Here is a 5,048-nt window from a genome sequence, read left to right as displayed (position 1 = left end):
GGGAGGGAGGGAGGGAGGGAGGGAGGGAGGGAGGGAAGAAGGAAGGAAGAATTGGCAGTAGTTTGGGCATAAGGTCACAAATGTGTCCTGTGGACCGAGGAGAGTTCTACAGAGAAATCGTCTTGCATATCCATTCTGGTCTTGTTTTTATAACGGTCAACATAACACAACAAAAATCAATTTCAGGTGGATGGTGAGTCAAATACAGGAAGTAAGACAGTAGAGACTCCGGAGTGTCCCGGAGGAGGTTCTCTTTAGATGACTCTGTGGTGACAACTGGCTCTCTAATGGGAAATGCCCACACGCTCATAGTCACCACGTCAGCACTGCTCCAAATGCATGTGTCAATTTTCCACATACACACAGTCCAGTGAGGTGAGAGCCATTTGCTTCTCCCAGCCCCCAGAGAATCAAGATTCCCCGTCTGACTGACTTTGTGAAGAACGTGGGTGTGTGCTGAGGAGGGCTATTTCTGAATAACATATATATTATGATATACATGCATATACCTTTTTCCCCTGTGACCAGGCTGAAGGGCTTGAGATTTCTCATTTCAAGCTCCAAGTTAACTGCAATGATATCTGTAGTTAAAAAATCAAGCATTTATTAGAAAATATTTTATATATTAATTAAAATTACTTATTTATTTTAGTGTGTGCATGTGTGTGTGTGTGTGTGTGTGTGTGTGTGTGTGTGTGTATAGAGGTGTGTGCATTCCACAATGGTGTGTGTGGAGGTTAGAGATCAACTTGTGGGAGTTAGTTCTCTCCTTCTACCACATGGGTTCCTGGAATCAAACTCAAGTCATCGTGTATAGAGGCAAGGCAAATCCCTTTATCCACTGAGCCTTCGAGCCAGCAACAACTCAAGCTTCTTTTAAAACAACGTGTTCTGTATATTTAAATGAAGGTTAAAAAGTCTAGTGCTTTACTGATGTCGGGGGTTGAGCAAGCTCAATCCTTAGAACAGTCCTGTGAGGTCTACAGAGTTATGCCCACTCTTCTATCCTTGGTAAAACTCATGACACCAAAGATGATAAGTTAGTGGCTGGAGGAGCCATGACTGCTATCTGGGTAGACATGTTCACCTTTTGTCTGTGTAACAAAAAGAGACAGTTGGTCCTAGACGGTCTGGCAGCTTTTGGTAGCATATCCTCCCCATCACATCCCTGTAGGGCCAACCTCGCTTCCCTCACCAGAATCCTGGGGCTCCCATCTTCCTTCCTTCCAGCTGTTTTCCAAGGGGTTATTTTATAAATAAATGGGCAGACAACTGGGCTGGGTTCTCTTGGCTTTGGGACTTTCGCCAGTCTGCTTTCCGTGGCCTGTGTTAGTGGCCATAGAACAATATGCTTGGTGTCTCAGCAGGTGAAAAGCATCTCTTCTAGAAACAGAGATATTTGGCTGTATCAGAGTCATAGCATCAGAACAGCTGGCAAACAGATACATAGTATATCTTTTTTTACGACTTTAGGAAACACTTTGCTTTATTGTCTTCCATTCTACCTCATCCCCAAATAACCAGGATCAGAGATGAAGAGGATGCTAATGATAAAGACCATTTGTCCTTTGCTTGGATATAGAACATCACGTATTTTGCCTCTCCTTCTACCCCATGTGATTATATAATGCAACACACACCTTTGCTTTAAGTACGGCCCCTCCCCGTAAGAACCAACCAAAAGCAATTTCTAGAAGGAAGGATTTCTTTGGGGTGACAGTCCCAGGGGGATAAGAGTCCATCATGGTGGGAATCTAGGGCAGCAGGCAGCAGGCAGCAGGCATGGTGGCTGGAGCAGGAAGCCAACAGCTCAGATTTTAACTATAACACGAAGGAGAGAGCATACTGGAAGTCGGAGGAGGTGTTTAATCTCAAAGCCTGCTCTTAGTGACATAGTTCTTCCATCAAGGCTGTACCACTCGAATCTCCCCAAACAATGCCACCACTAGCTAGCTACCTGAGAATATGGGGGGAGAAGGGGAGCATCTTTCATTCAAAGTGCCTCTCCCTCCATTCCTCCCTCCTGTTACCCCTAACTCTCTCATGCCAATTTATGAGATGGTCCCAGGTTCCCTGGCAGGTAATTCTATGAGCTCTCTGGTCTGATAACTTGATTTTTAAACAAATGATGATATGGTCAGTGCAATGGTAACTGAGGTTGTGGAAAATCCCGAAGGAATACAGTTGTTGTACTGTGGTTCACACTCGCTGATCTCCTTCGCCAGACCCAAAGGGAAGGCAGCAGCGTGTGCAAGGAAAGCCTTGGTCCTCGGTCTCATCCATGGGTGCTCAGGCACCTCCAGTCAGAAACTACGTCAGGGGCAGTCTATGCTGCCCCTTAGGGCATCCACACACGTGACAAGAAGGGGAAGGTGGAGCCCAGGGCAAGCGGAACCGGGTCTGATTGGGAAGGAGTGCTGACCCGCTGGAGAGCAAAACTGCCTTCCTCAGGAGTTTTAGGTGTGGCTCTTTAAGACTAAGGCCTGCCCTGTGGGGATTCTTAATAAGGTAGCTCTCTGAGACTGATCCTTCCTTGTTCATACTGGTTTGTCTGATGGCGGCTGTGAGCCAGGTGGGGTGAACCAGAGATTAAATACCTTTGGCAAGAAGGAGGACCTAGAGAGGGAAACTCATTGGCTGAAGGATCAGGGCTAGATACTCATTAGCATGGAGAACTCCAAGTGTTTATGCGCCATGACTGATTACCGAGGCCCTCAGTGGGGTGTCCTGGTTAGGTGGTTCACAACAGAGAGAGGCAGGGAGGGAAGGACTCCTTCTCAATTCCAAGAGATTCTGGGGTTTGCGCTCATTCAACTCAGCATTTCTTATGCCTGCCTGATAACAAGGTTCCCTTGCCCTGCGTACANAGGCTTNCCCCCCCCCCCCCCCCNCATCTCTCACGGGACTCCCCCCACGCTACCCCAAATTGTATGTAGTGTAGAATTGGCAAGGAGGTAATAATGCTTTGGTAATTTGTTGTTGTTTCAGCTTGTCTGGCCACAATTTACATTCCTCCCCCCCTCATATTTCCATCCCGATTGGCTGAAAGCCCTCAAAGATGTCTGAACAACCCAGTGGACATGACTGGATGATATACCGAATATGGTTCCAGTAGGGTAGGAGAAAGAGTCAGGGAAATCTGACCACCTGTGTTCTATCCTGGGACCCGGGTGATGGAAAGAGAGAACTGACTTTTGCAAGCCATCTTTTGATACTCACATATGTGTCATGGCGTGCGCATGCTTCCCCCGCCTCCCCTGGTAAAAAAAAAAAATACATGTCTGGAAAGATAAGAAAATGACGTTTATAGGAGACAGACACTGGGCCTTCCCATTCTTGGAGGAAACCTTTTCATCAGGATCTATTCACATGGGCTTCAAGGTGGCTCAGAAGGAAGGGTGCTTGTCATCAAGCCTGGTGACCTCAGTTTTATCCCCAAGAACCACAGTGCAGAAAGAGTCAACTCCCAGGGGTTGTTCTTCTACCACGTTGCACACACACACACACATATACATACACAGGCATATTCAAATGCACACACACACACACACATACTCAAATAAATAAATGCAATTAAGAAATTAACAATATACACTCACATGCCTTACATAGATATTTCAGGAAGCACGAGACATCACGTTCTGCAGCATCCCATCTGATCAGGTTGGAACTGAAAGATTCCTGTTGGGCTGTGTTTGAAGTGATGCTGGTGTAGACAGACTCATGATGGTGTCTGTCACCTAAAAGCACAGCACATACCACTGCATACAATGCATGAAACCTGATACCGTTACTTGTTTATGTACTTCTCACTCTGTATGTGGGCATCTGCATGCCGTGGTACGCATATGGGTACCAGAGGATGGCTTGCAAAAGTCAGCTCTCTCCTTCCATCACGTAGATCCTAGGATAGGACACAGGTTGTCAGACTTGACACCACTGATCTCTCCTGCCAAGCTACCTTATCAATATATTGGAGTATATTCTTTTAAAATTAGGTATTATGAAGTATATTGTCCAGACTGGGCAGCAGCTTCATATATTTCCTGTTTATCATGTCTCTTCATTTTCTCATATACACGAACACCCTGCATAGGCACACGCGTGTGTGCGCATACAAGGGCACACATACCTATATCCTGTGTATGTAGTAGGTTATATGTTGTTTGTTCCTTCTCTGATGTTTACAAGACAATATGAGGTAGACCTTTGGGGTTAAATCAGCCTCAGTTTTTGGCTGTAGTTCCTCAGATTCGCCACTCCTCCCGAAGAGCCTAGAACCTTTATTACCTCATATTACTTTCTCAAATGTCTGTTGGGCTCAACTAATTTCCCTACTGTGGGTCTCTGATGAGAGTAATTATCCAGATGGGGCCCTGGGTCCTCCTTCAAGCTCTGGTAATCAGCAGGACTTTTCCACACGGCCCCTCCATCTCCTGGGAAGCAGGAGTACACCCGCTGTTCGCTGTTCGCGTTGAGAATCTCTCCTACTTCCGCTTCCACTCTCTGCTCCTGCTGGCTCTTGTATGCCGATAACTGGGCAACTCGGTGTGATCTCCGGTGCCCGAAATACTCAACCTAAGTAAACCAAGATGGTGTCTCTAATTCCTGGTGAAATAATTTGTAATTTAAGCACATCTTTGGAGTTTCTCCTGTCACAGCTTTGTGGGGTTAGGGGAGGACATCTTCAGGGTTCGTCTTAGAAATTCAGCTAGGCACACACATAGAAGCTCAAGCACAGAAGTGAACGCATAGCACAAGCAGAAGAGGCCCTCAACTACAGGGTCTCCGAACTAGCACTAGTACAGCGTTAACAGACCTCACACAGTTAGCCCCCATCCCATCCACCTCTTTCCCTATCTCCCTATAACTGACGGTCCCTGACTGCTCAGATTTCTGGGGACCCAGCTTTATTTGTGTGAATCATTTGGTCTGTTAATACAACCCTTAGCTAGCCATTAGACTTTAAATCATAGTTCTCATTGCTACTTGGGAAGTTTCCTTTATCTCAAAGAGTGGGATGCAAACTGGTCCCGCTCAGTTTCTCA

This window comes from Mus pahari, chromosome 20 (genome assembly GCF_900095145.1).
Source record: "Mus pahari chromosome 20, PAHARI_EIJ_v1.1, whole genome shotgun sequence".
Lineage (NCBI taxonomy): Eukaryota > Metazoa > Chordata > Mammalia > Rodentia > Muridae > Mus > Mus pahari.
This window is presented reverse-complemented; position numbering follows the sequence as displayed.